This window comes from Ochotona princeps, chromosome 19 (genome assembly GCF_030435755.1).
Source record: "Ochotona princeps isolate mOchPri1 chromosome 19, mOchPri1.hap1, whole genome shotgun sequence".
NCBI lineage: Eukaryota > Metazoa > Chordata > Mammalia > Lagomorpha > Ochotonidae > Ochotona > Ochotona princeps.
This window is the reverse complement of record NC_080850.1, coordinates 18,730,094-18,744,498: the sequence shown is the minus strand read 5'-3', so window position 1 is coordinate 18,744,498 and position 14,405 is coordinate 18,730,094. Positions and strand designations below refer to the sequence as shown.

General features: G+C 37.6%; 1 protein-coding gene across 1 annotated transcript in view; it reads left to right on the top strand.

Moving 5' to 3' along the window:
- SGCD (sarcoglycan delta) overlaps positions 1-14,405 on the top strand; it is a 576,268-nt gene that overhangs the window by 91,279 nt on the left and 470,584 nt on the right. The window lies entirely within an intron of this gene.

Genomic DNA, 14,405 nt, shown 5'->3' with positions numbered 1-14,405 from the left:
CTTTACCATCATTGTGTTTATGGAGTCATTGTTAATCCTGGGTATCAGTCTGTTGTATAGGTCTCAAAGATTTTCTCCCATTCTATCGGTTGCCCCTTCATTTTGTTGATGATTTCCTTTGCTATACAGAAGTTTCCTAGTTTGATGTAATCCCATTTGTTTATTTTGGCTTTAACGGCCTGTGCTTTTGGTGACTTTAGCAATACCTGTATCTTTTTAATGCCTCATCTGGGAGATCCTTGTGTCTTTGTTCTGTAACTCTAAGGTTGAGATGGTCTTTTGCTTATTTTTGAGGAAAATAATGGATTCCTCATTTGTGTTGCTAGGGGTTCTTCTGTTACCCTTAGTCTTTGTCTTTCAAATCTGCAGGTTTTCTTTTTAGGCAGACTCTGTCTTTATGTTGTGTTGCTCCTAGATTTGTGGATAGATTTTACTGTTCCCATTCTGTATCCAGTTTCCTGTTAGTTTGTATTCTGGGATGATGTCTGAGCACTTGTGCTAGTTGCTCCAGGGGCGTCAGGCTCAGATTCCCGTGCTTTGCTTCTCTGTGTGTGTCCCTGCATATAGTGCCACTGCCTGTCTCAGTCTTAGGTGCTCTTGGATTGTATCACTGCTTTCGTCTGCCTGGCCTCTCTCTTCACTTGTGATTTCAGTGGTGTCCGGGTCTCCCACATGTAGGGTTCCAAGGTTTTGGGCCATCCTTGACTGCTTTCGCAAGCCCCAAGCAGGAAACTGGATGGAAAGTGGAGCAGCCAGGGTACAAACAGGTACCCATATAGAATCCTGGTGCTTGCAAAGTGAGAACTTTGGCCACTAGGCTACCGCACCAGGCCCCCTGCCCTACTTCTTAATGAGATTTCACTTTACTTAATTTCAGCCACATGTGTCTACCATGACCCCCAAAAATTAAATGATAAGTTCTATTAATAAATCGTGAATTTTGAACTGTTTGTTACTTAGAATGATTCAATCTCCTTTTGTGTCACATACATTGTGCATTTTCGTTTGGTCCAAGATATCTCCTTGTATAAACTACCCACCTATTATGTACTTAATCCTTGTTTTGGTAATGAGTTGAGCTCCCTTGGAGGCTTAGTAGTAGCATAATTTCAGCATCTGTTGGAATTTGGGGATGTGTTCCTAATCAGCATAGACAAGGGCAAGGAGTACTTCTATACTTCAAAAATGCTGATGCTGTTTTTGGTAGTGTTGAGGTCCATGGGTGAAATTCCTAGCAACTACTACCTGCCTTCAGCAAGTGTATTACAAACACATAAATAGGTAATTAGGTGAATGAAGGTCAGTCAGTTCTGTGCTTTCCTGTGGGTGGGCTAAGCCAACAGAGTAAGCTAAGAAAATGGACAATAGTTCACTACTCCAGGTAACAAGAATCTGTAGGACAATGCAGTATATACTTGTGTTATCTTTTTCTGAAAAACTAGTAATATCCTCCCTGAGTGCAGGCAGAGTATATAATAACAAAGCTAACTTTCAAATATGCACAGTTCTGTTTCCTAGCATTTGACAGTCAGAGTATAAATATTGCCAACGTATCTGCATTCAGATCACCAATGATTGCACAACCAGCTCATACCATTTCCGAAAATGTTGTCAGTGGTTCTTGAGTTCTAGCATCAACACACTGTGGGCAGGTACTTTAATTGCCTGATCCAGAGCTGCTCTAAATGTACGCCTTCGTAAGAAGTAAAACTTCTCATGGGCCATTCTTTTCCCATTTTTTTTTTATTGCATCCTTTTGCTTTAAGCTGCTTTGCAAGTATCATTCGGTTTTGTTCATTGTTTCTCTGCATATATGATTGTTGCAGTGCCATGGTGAGGAAATTGAATAACAAAGAGAAACAGAGAGAAGTCCGTCTCAGCAGATTTACACTTCCCTCAAGTATAAAAGCAGATGGCAGGCTAAAATTCCTGAATCTGGTTGTACAACTGTATTATCCCACCCAAATGTGTTTTTCCATTCTGATAGATTTCAGAGCTCCATCCTTAAGATGGGTTAGTCAACCACACATACAGGAGTATTCAGGAAATTGCGAGAAGCACAGTGTGCCATCTTCCCAGGCTCTTCTATCTGCAGCGACTTCTGCCTGGAAATCACTTCCCATGTCTTCATGCAACCAAATCATACCAAAGATCTAACCAAGAACCATGGTGCCAAATGTGCACTCTGGAACCAGGTCATAGTCTCTGAAATCCCAGTCCTGGGATTCTGGCTAAGATACTGATTATTCTCAATGCCAAGTGGAAAGTATAGCATAGATGCCCTCCTAAGTTTTCTGGGTAGAAATAAGTCAATGCATGTCAGGAGGATTTAGGTCTTACTCTCATTATTCCTAATATTTTCATTAACACATTTTAAAAATTTATATGGCCTTTGGGAAAGAAATCAACAGGTAGATCTGTCTCTGCCCTCTCTTACCCATTTCTCTTTGTAACCCTGCATTTCAAATAAAATAAAGGAATATTTTTTAAAAATAAACTAATAACTTTTTTCTCCTATTTTCTCTTAGAAATGGCATTTTTTATTCAAATATATGCTCTCCCTCACATTGAACATAGCTTTTCAAGTTTATGCAATGATTTGTTCCATTCTAAGAGGTAATTATCTATAATGCTGTATTTTTTTAGGGTAATATCTAGTAATTGTCAGCAGCAAGAGCTTGTAATATAATTACTGAAAATAAATGGTATTCTTGTGACTACTTCAAGAAAGTGTTTCCGCTGTTTCCAACTGTGCTTGAGAAGTGAGTTTAGCATTGAGATTATTAGCTTCTGCCGGTTGATTGAAAGTAAATGTGCTGTGAGATGTATGAGATTTGGTGTGGGAAGGGAAAATTGAGAGAACATTCAAATAAGCAATAATTATTAGAAAAGATGTCAAGTTGAATGCCTTTACACTATTCAGAAAAGGTAAAGAGAAATTACTGGAACCAATGCTGCAGCATAGTGGGATAAACCATAGCATGCAGTACTGGCATCTCATATGGATACTGATTCAAGTCCTGGCTGCTCTGCTTCCAGTCCAGCTCTCTACAAATGGAATGGGAAAGAAACAAAGGATGATTCAAGATCTTGGTCCCCGAATCACCATTCCATACCTCAAGAAAAATTACAGGATAGTGGTAATCTAAACAGACTGGTTCTGATAAAGAAACAGAGAAGAATGGAACAGAATAGAAAACCAAGAGGTAAGCTTCCAAAGTACAGCTAACTAATCTTCCACAAGGGAAAATTTTGATCTTTTTAACAAATGCTGTTGTAACAACTGGAAATTTGCCAACAAAAAGTAAAAATGAAACTTGACCTGTTGCGTTATTTTAAAAAGTCAGCTCTAAATCATCAAGGACATAAATCTGTACCCAGAAACCATCAAACTTAGAAAGTATTCTACAGGATATAGAGATAGGGAAATGCTTCTTAGAACAGTCACCAAAAGCAAAAGCAGTTAAAGCCAAAATTAACAAATGGGATGATATCCAGCTACGAAACTTCTGTACAAAGGATACAATCAAGAAACAAAGAAGCAATGAAAAGAATAGGGGAAATTCTTTACACATCGTGCAACGAATAGGCAGCTGATCTCCGGAATGTAAGGAGCTTCAGAAACTCAACAACAGTGAAACAACCTTGAGAAAGAATGGATGAAGGAAATGAGCAGGCATTTTTCACAAGAACAAATTCAAATGGCAAATAAACATATTGCAAAAATGCTCAGGCTCCCTGGCTATTGGGGGAATGCAAGCAAAAACCACGTTCAGGTTCCTCCTAATGTCGATGAGGTTGACCTACATTTCGAAATCTGCTAACAACACCTTCTAGGGTGAACATTGGGAAGAAATACCCTACTTCACTTTTGGAGAGCATGTAAACCAATGCATCCATTATGGAAGTCAGTATAGAGAGTGCTCAGACAACTGAAAATTGATGTGTTGCAGTATGCATCTCTACTGCCAAATAAATGGAGGATTCCCAATGACAATATGATACTAGATTACTTGACAATAGAATACTAGATCTCCTACCATTGCCTATACCTAAAATGCCATAATGCATTTCAATAGCAAAATGATGGACTTGTGACTGTTGCTGAAGACTATACTATTGTAATCATATGGGGGAAATGCTACTGGGGGTAAAGAATGGGGAGGAAAGAAGCAGAGCTGGAGGGGAGGGTGGATCTCTAACCTATAAAACTGTATCATAGAAAGTAATAATAATATTAATAATAATACAGAGAAGGTATGTCTCTTACACATTGAGAGAAGAGGGAGTGATAGAAGATTAAACTGCTGATGTACTAAGGGAATAAGCCTCAGAGGATCTTCTAAGCAGTTTAGAAATACAATTTTTTTTTGTAAGGAAAGTTGGAAGACTGAAAAGTTTGTTCAGTGAAGTGCCAAGAATTTTAAAAGATCTTTCTAGCTTTGGAGTAGATCAAGATTTGGAATCAGGCAAAGATTAGTTGATTACAGATCAGTATGGAAGTCGTTAGAATAACGGATGCAAGTATAGAGCTGTTCCTTTGGTTTTATCTGGAAGAGAGTAGAGACTCACAAAGATTTAAGTGGTATTTATGGAAAGGCTCTGAAGATAATCTGCCTAGTGGCATTTTTGCTTGCTTCTTACAAAAATGTTTGTGGCTAGGCGTGTGAAAAACTTAGAAATAGAAGCAAAATCAATTTGTCGTTCAAGTATTCTCTCTAGTATGTATTCCATGCATATGTATGTACAGAGGTGCATATTTGTTTGTGGCACACTATTTCAGGTTGATTATTTAAAACTAGATGTCGGAAGAGGATGCTAACAAGCACTGGCTTATTTGTTTTTCTTTTTGTAAACCCATTTGTCCTTTTAGACATTTCGCAAGTTGCAACTTTCAGTAAGTGAGATGTAAAATTAAGATAGACTTTTTGGATTTAAACCAAATGGTTCTTGCAAGTTCATAAGTATCACTTGGTGCCAGATGGCTAAGAACAATCATTAAGCATTTCTTTAGACTTTAATGTTTTCATAGAACTTTATGATAACTGTCTAATTTTAACTTTGCATTTTCCTGGTAAAAAGAGTAAGGAAAATTACAGCCATCTAAAGCACATTATATGAAATTCATAGGGCTCTGTGGGTTTTTAATTTTAAGTATTAATTTAGCTTGTGCTGTGTATGGCAAGAATAAGGTTTGGGAATGAGTTATGGTCAAATAAACCACCAGTCCTCATACCTAGATTTGGGGAATTATTATTCCAGTTTTGTTTTTGTTTAAGAAATGAGATGTGGGATGCAACATCTGTCAAGTATAGTCTGTCCACTTTCAGTAACCATTAATGGAAGACTTTAATGTCTCTTTTGGCTCAGGAAACTGAGGCCAGATGAACAGGTGCATTACTTGGTTGTAACATCACTGAAGTTTGCAGAGCAAGAGCTGCAAGGTTGATTGGACTCAATCTGTGCCTTGCAGTGAGTTGATGTGGTCTCATGTCTGTGTTGATGAGCAAGGCTACATATTCCCTAACAAGGCACTTGGTAGCCTGCTGTGTGTCTCTGTGCTGTTTTATAAACTTTCTGTAATCTACCTCTTGATGGGGCTAAATATGTTTCTAAATCTAATTTAATCTTTCTTGTTTCTAATGTGATTTCAATGAAGCCTTATTTCCATTGCAATGGTTCTGCAATTATAGTGGAGTCTCAGCTTATGTGCATTTAATTTATGTAAATTTGACTCTACGTGCATGGCAAATAGAGGACTATTTCAGTAGCGCACAGGATCCGTCCTCTGTTCCATGCAGTGAGCACATGGCCTGGAGTAACAGGGAAGATTAGAATTAGCTTTTTTTTCTCTCTCTGTTTCAGTCCTTCACACATTTTATAGGGTGATGACTTTGTCTAAGTCAAGTTCTATTGTTCAAAAAGATTTCTTATATATATAAAACAATCCCTAAAGGTGCGTTCTCACTGGTTCCAGAATACCATTCTATTCTACAAAATTCAGGGAGCGACTTTTGTCTTTGGAATTATATGTACTTTTAACTTACTTTGTGCCTGAACAGTTCTATGCGCTGGTATTACTGGGAATACAAAGAACACACACAAAAAAATGTTGTTTAATTCCCAGCTTAATGGCTTTGGGGATATGGAACACCGGTTTTAACAGCATGCCTGCCTGAGCTGTTTTCAAGACCATTACTGGTTGAGTATGATTTTTCACTTAGGTGTTAATATTTAAAACTAACCTTAATGTTCAGCAACTTGGCAAAACAGTGCAGCAATTTCTTGAAAATCTCAGAATAATTTGTTTATAGAGATTTTTAAAATTATATTTTACTTGAAAGAGTTATAGATGGGGGGCAAATGACAGTTCTTCAATCCCTAAATGACTACACTGTTCAGAGCAGGGTGGAGTTGATCCAAAACCGGGATGCGGAAGTTTCTTCATGGCATCTTATGTGGATGCAGAAGCCCTAAAGCCTTGGGCCATCCTCTGATGTTTTCCCAGGCCATAAACAGAGAGCTAGATTAGAAATAGAGCAGCCAGAACTGGAACTGATGGTCATACAGTATGCGTACACCACAGTGGAGGATTATCTTGCTACACCTCTATGCCAACCCAACCTCAACATACTTTTTTGCTATTTATTTATATACTTATAATAATTACTTTCTGTGATACAGTTTTGTAGGTATAATAATTCTGCCCTCCGCCTCCAATTCCTGTCTTGCTATTTCCCTCTCCCACTCTTTTTCACAGTATTAATGCAGCAGTAGTCATTTAGTAAGAGTTACAAGTTTAACATTCTGCTTTTAACATGTGTCATGACATTGTACATATATTATGTCATATGATTAACCTAGTTATGAAAGCCGGGAACTAAATGTTGGGGACCAGGTTCTAGTCATACATTTTGACCTCAGTCATCTGTGTGACTTTGGATGAGCCAACATCTTCTCATGTATTTAATAATAGAATTCAACTGAACCCTGTGGCCATATTCAGTTCTTCTCTTTAAAAGGTTTCAAAGTGGATGATTAAAACTTTTTCGTAGTATTGAAACAGTGTTGGAGTAAAATTCCTTCAATGTAGTGAATTGAGGTAATATTTCTCTTTCTTTAATAATACAAACGCTTAATGATAGGTGAGTTGGCTTTTAGTCTTTGGACTTCTCCATAACTCAGATTCCTAGAATCTCTTACACATTTCTTTTTGGAAGTGGCTGCAGAAATATTTCTAAAAATATATAGTTAAGACAAAAATTTGCTTAAGGTTATTATGCTTTGCTTCTAGAGATGACTGATAAAGAGCATTTTGGATAGCCTAACAGGGCAGGATAATAGGACCTCAAATTTCACTTTATATACAGGTATTTTGCAAAAGCTTCGTGGATACTGAGTTAGTTCATTTTAGAACCTAAATATTTTAAATTCATGTGAATGAATGATCTTCAAAGATTTCATAGAGAATGATCTTTAGAAAACTATGTATGGATTTTTAAATTATTATGCAAAATTTTGCTTATCTATTATTCCAGATACATTTTGAAGTTCCATTATGCATTTTTGTGCAATACAGTGGTACATAGTGAAAAAATAAGGAAACTAATGGGATGAATGAATGAATTTCTGTTTTTCTACTACCTGACCAGTAAAAATGAAAATGTTACAATATTTTCTGAATTGTTTAATCAAATATTACATATGACATATGTAAAGTTTAATATGAAACATATAAAAAATTACTTGACATTTCTAGTGAATGTGATATGTGTTTATTTTCAAGAAAGTTTGAAATGGTCAAAATCATATATAATGCTACTACCACTCAGAGATGATGATTGTCACCATTTAAGTTTCATCAATTAAAACTGGTTCCAATGCCTGTTTCAGCACTTTCGATCTTCAGGATATCATCTTTCCCCATAGTTTTTCTTACGATGTATTTGTGGCAGTGTCTGGGTTGTTTGATCTATACATAATTCTGTGCACTGATATTGTTGCTTTAGCCCCTTTGATGATGTGTGTAGCACATAGGCTATTCTTTAGTCATGACTCGCATGTAAACTAAGTTTTCAAGTGCTACCTCCATCAGATTTAGGTGCCCCACATCACCGGGCAAGCTGTGTACTTCCATCTGGAGGCATGGGAGAACTCTCTTTCTTTTGTAATTACTATGTTCATCTGTTGTATTAGGAACGATGTGTTTTTATGACAACACATGATACTGTTTTATCAAATACAGTGGTGTTATTCGTTCTTTATTTTTACTGTGAGGTTTTCATAAATGAAAATTTATATCAGCATTTCATTTTAGGCCACAATGAAATTCATAACAAATGTTTTTTTTATTATTTACTGAACTTGAAATGATTATCTGTTTTCCAATAATGATCAAGAGACTGATTCCTCTCTTTTCTCAGTGATTATGAACTTATGTGGTAAAATTTGTGAAGATTTTTAATATTTTTCAGTTATTCTCAATGACATCCTAATGTTACTATCCTTAATTTGCCTTCTCCTCTAAGGAGTATTTCTGAGCTCATGGGCTATTTATGTTTCTTAAAACTCTTGTTGGTGTCCCCTTGACTGTGTTTATAGATGCTTACCAGGGTTTTGCTGTTTAACTTCAATAGATCTTTCTGTGATGGGGATATTATCTGTTTGCTCTTAGGAACATGATCCCTTAGCAAATGCCATATATTATTGTGTTAGAAGATAACAAAATAGGAAAGCTCATCTATAGCTTTTATCACAGATGAACGTGAGGTCATAGATCACCATGAAATACTGTACCACTGAGATTGGAAATCTAGAAATTGAACTGAAGACTCTCCTCAGTTCTAACCTACCTTCTACAGTCTTTTACTATTTATCTTGAGCCAATACCTTCCCCATCTGTTCTATTCATTTCTTGAGAAAATCTCGTGAAAAAAAAAAGCAGATTTTTCATAGGGCTAGCACGTACAAACTCAATTGTTCTGGAGTCTCTTGAAGTTGATGAATAATAGTGGTAATGCTAAAATATGTTTTCAATAATGACTTGGGTACTGGTTAGACTAGGGGGATTTGTGAAATAATTAAACTTAGAAGATTGGTCCTGCCAGCCAGTCCTTTCAGTAGGCATCTACAGAATTATCAATGTGGCCCTTAATGTTTCAGTTGCTGGACTGTGCAAGCATGTGGTCCCACTGTTTTCCCATGCTAGTGGGTAAAGTGAGCCATGCTCTGGATTTGAAGCCATGCAAAAGATCTTCTGTCTGAATGTGAAGCCAACGTGGACAGTGTGCTGCCACTGCGGATTTTATTGGTGTCTATACTATGTATGGATGCAGAAACATAAATGAAGACTTAAGAGTTTTGACTGAAACTGCAGATCCTACAAAGAGTTAATGTAGTTAGCAAACCTTTTCATATGCTTACAAATAAGTGGTTACAAGGATTGTTTTTCTGATAATTGGGGTTTGACATGACCTCTAGGGCTTTGGAGGAAATGTACTATCTGCTTGGTACTGCTTTTTTGCAGCAGAATCTGAACTGGGTCACTTTTCATTTATAATTTTAGGACACTGAATTCTTGAGGATTTAAATGGTGTGGTGTTTTAAAAATGAAACTAGGCTGATTCAGGTCATATCTAGGAAAGAAGCCGCTGTGGTTTTCAAAATCCTTGGTGATTGCAGAGAAATTCCTGTCAGATTAAAGTTTGATTCCTGACTCTGTCAAGTACTTGCTTTGTAATGTCATTTAAATGGCTTAATATCTGCAAATGCTGATTCCTTCTGTGTGAATGAAAGTTCTGTGTGTGTTGTGAAGCATGGCTGGCCACATGAATGGTATATGCAGGAAAGTGGACACTGCCCTTGCACTTTTCCTGAGAGATGAGTCCTTTTTAAAATAATTGTGTGATTTTATTTTTAAAAAATTCATTTTTATTTCCAATTTCCTTTGAGACACAGAGAGAGAGAGAAAGAGAGAGAGAGAGTTTTAATCATTGCTGATTCACTTCCCAGATGTCCATAGCAGCCAGGGATAAGCATGACTGAAATCAAGAACCTGGAATTGATTTGTTTGCCATGTGGGTGGAAGGAACCCCAGTACATGAACTGTCACCAGCTGCCCTTTAAGGTGTACACTAGGAGGAAGCTGGGTCAGAGGCCCAGTAGCTGGGACTTAGACCAGACACTGAGATATGAAATGTTGCCATCTCAAACAGCAGCTTAATGCAGCGCCAACCAACGAAGAAAATCTTCACAGAAACCCGGCTACAGTTGCTGGTAGAACTGAGCTCTATTGATCACAGTTTTAAATTTAAAATTGTAATTAGGAGGATGTAAATTATATTTCATTCTTTCCTCAATATACAAAACATGTTCAGTCAAGATCCATTTTTTCATTTGTAATATATTTGTGTCCTCTCCCATTCTCCCTGCCTTTTCCAGATGTCTGTCTCTTGAGACTGTCTGGGTGCCAGTGTATCTGTTAAGTTCTTCTCTGCAAGGTCTTCTGTTCACAGGGATGATCTTTGACGCTGCCTCACCATTAGAGAAGTGTGGTTCAGACTCTACCATCAGAGCAGCTGCTAACTGATACCTTCTGACAAATGGCACATTCTCTCAAGTGTCTAGAACTTTCTGACAGGCAAACAGGGCACACACCTCAATGACAAGTCCTCTGCTCACGCACACAGTGGGAGTTTAGGATGACATCATTGACTCTGGTGACATCCCTAGCATGTAACTTTTCATGTTATTTTACAACATAATAATGTTTATCCCTTTGCAATGTGCACTGATATCAAAATTACTACTTTCTGAAACTTTTTCCTTTGAATCAAGGTCTGTTTCCTGTAATATATGGCATCTTCTTAATAAGCAATGCATGTATGAGTTTGGCAGGCCTTTTTTATTTTGTTTCTTTGCTGAAAGAAATGAACTAGGATCAGTGTAGGAGAAATGTGTGTGTTGTTTGGTATGTGAGGAGCACACAAAGGAAACGAGCAAATATTTAGAGAAAACCAAGGCTGATGAATCTGACTCTATCAAGCAGATATTAGGATTCTTTTTTTTTAAAGATTTATTTATTTTATTACAAAGTCAGACTCCAGAAGATTCCTTTGGAGAATCATCAACTTTGCAGGTGTCTAGGCAGAAGTTGGAAAATTGCAGCACACTAAGAGAACTGCTGAATTTATGGCTTCATGAATGCAGAGATAAAGTCTTAAATATTACCTGCCATATATCTTAAAACAACAAACACATTTGTTTTGTAAACCTTGTGAATCCTGTGATTAGTCTTTCTATAATATGCATTTTAAATTAGCTTTTTGAAACTCTCTTATGTTCATCAATTCAAAAAAATTTACACTCAAATAAGTTCATCTTTTAATTCTATTTTGCATAAACTAAAGTATTCCCGCAGCACTCAACAAACATTTTTTTGAATAAATAAGTTTCTGACCATGTCCTTATATGACTTACAGGGGAGCATAAGTAATATCTCCCTAAAGCATCTTTACTGTATTTCAGGTGGAAGTGCAACTAATGCTGAGTGTCCTTACGTTGTTACTACGTATTCCTAGTATCAGTTATGTAAAAGCAAAGAAAGATGCTTTTTGGATGGACTTGCAACTTGAAGTCTCAAATTTGTCAGCACAATCTCATTAATCACTCCATGTCTCATTGTGCTGAATTATAGCATTGTTTGCTTTCCAGAGTTGTGTCTCTTGGCTTTGTGATGCAGAAATAATTGTAGACTGTGGTTTAACAATTACTAGCCTGCTATGAAACTAGGGCCAAGATCATACCCAAATTGGTGGGTATATATAAAAGGATAAGAAATGAGCCAGGGAAGTTGGCTTTCTCATGTTTCAAATTTTTGCCATCTGCCCCAGAATGTGAGGGCAGTTGGGGTAACTTAGTGATCAGAAACTGGAAATGGTCCAGAGAAAGTTATTCAAAGTCAACCAGGGCCACAAAGCAATTTCAGTGGACAGGGAGAAGAAAACACTGACTCTGATGGGGAATAGCACAAAGGTAGATAAAATTATGAAATGTCATGTAGAATGTACACCAACAATAAAAACAGAACAATATTCAGAGCAGAAAATAGTTACTGATTGGCTATGTTGTGCCTGGTACTGAGTGATTTCCTTGGTGATCTCATTTTGTTTTCACAAATTCTGTTAAAGGGCACATACTTCTGTCATTGCATTTTTCAGGAAAGGATTAAGATATGTGGGGAAATTCACTGTCTTGGCCAGGGGCTCACAATTTGAGAAATAGAATGAATACTATGACTATCCCAATGCTTGGTTTTTAAAGAGTGTGTCATATTTCCCAACTAGTTTTAGGTTGAAATGAAGAAAGTGTTCTGCTAAGCAAAGAAAAATAGTCATCTTCTAGAGTTGAAGACTTAGAGGTTTGTATTGTAACGTGTTGAAGAAAATGACCAGGGAGAAGGCTTCATCTGGTAGACACATAGCCCTGGGTAACCAAATCAGACCCAAACTCATTTGGAACCTGCTCTATCACATTTCTCTAAACACATCCTTTTCATTTGTATTTCCTGACCCTCTGTTCTGTTTACTGAGATCCTTCTAGCATGCATGGCAGAGACAGATGTTTGAAATAGTAATAAGAAATAAAGGCCTGAAAGGAAAAATAGAGAAGCTGATGAAGGTAGTAAGTTAAAAATACTGGGCCTGGTGCAGTAGCCTAGCAGCTAAGATCCTTGCCTTGCACGCACCAGCATCCCATATGGGTACTGGTTCTAATCCCGGTGGCCCTGCTTCCCATCCAGCTCCCTGCTTGTGGTCTGAGAAAGCAGTCAAGGACGGCCCAAGGCCTTGGGACCCTGCAGCCATGTGGGAGACCTGGAGGAGGCTCCTGGCTCCTGACTTCAGATCAGTGCAGCTCTGGCCAATGTGGCCACTTGGGTTGTGAACCAGTGGATGGAAGATCTTCCTCTGTCTCTCCTTCTCTCTGTATATCTGACTTTCCAATAAAAAAAATTAAAAAAAAAATACTAGGATGAGAGTATCACCATCCCAATACTTGTAATTCATAGTCATTGGATTCTTCTAGAAATAATTTTAGGGTTTTCACTAGGCAGACTTAAATCTGTCCACAGTTAGATCTTTTATGTCGTATGCCAGACCAAATCACACTAAGCCTAAGCTCAACATTTACAAACTTTTGTGATGTTCAGGAATTGTGAGGAATGCTAAAAACAAACTGATTTCAATAGAAATTCAGCCAATTAGCCCCTGAGTGGTATTTAATCACCCTATTTGTTCATTCATTCATTCAAAAAAAAATTACAAACTGGATTTTGTGCCAGGCTATGAGGCATGTGCCAGATAAGCATGATAGCAAATATGAAATTCCTTATGTTGTATTACGAGAAGGCAAATGATTGACGAGTGATCCTCAGATTACTCAGTTTAAAGCACTGACGTGGGACTGAGAACCGGGGCAAAATTTTATGATTTTTTTCAATAGGATAGTTACAAGAGGACTTGCTAAAAAGGGAACATTCAGATTAAGATAATAAAGAATGGGGGCAAAAAACAGTGTCGATCGATGGTTCAAGTACCCAGGCTCAGGTAGGCTTCAGAGGTGTCTTAGAAGAGTAGTGTGGCAAAGAGGAATAAATGAGAGGAAGAACAGGAGCGGTGCGGTGGTTAGCGCTGCATCACTAGGACCTCCTGGGTCACTGCAGCAAGTTTACCACTGACGGTGGCGGGGTGGAAGCTGCTTCCTCAGAGTCTGGTCCAGACTGAAACTGTGACCAGGGCAATCTTGCTGTGAAACCTTGGAGTTATTTAATGATTCTCTGAGTCAATAGCAGTTCTTAAAGGGAACGAGGATCAATATATATGTATTTGTATATTCATTCTGAATAGGGAGCCACCAGGATTTACTGATGGAGTACAAAGCATGAACTGTGAATGAGAGAGAAGTCAAGTTCAACTTGCAGGATTTGGGGCTGACCCTTTGGGTGAATGGATTGCCACTGATAGAGAAGCAATAAAGTAGGAGGAATACAGGTGTTATTTTGAGAGGGAGGTGATGGCGGTAGTTGGGTTATAACTTTAGTTCTCTGTGACATGTCTGTTCAAATGCCTAGTTGATAATCTGTTGATATGTGATATTAGAATTAAGGGAAATAGTTGGCCTATAGACAGAGCTCAGCATTGTTAATATCTAAACTGAAGCTGAAAAATGTTTTCTGCCGTGATTCAGAAAGCTCAGAACTAAGTTCCAAGATTGACTTATAGGCTGGAAAACTCTGTCAATAGTAGTTAGAATGAAGTGGCCAGTTTTGCAACTTAAGTTTGGAATTGTAACCAGCAAAAGAGGAAAGCTTTTGAAAATAGAGCAATGCATTATCTCCTTGTCTGCTT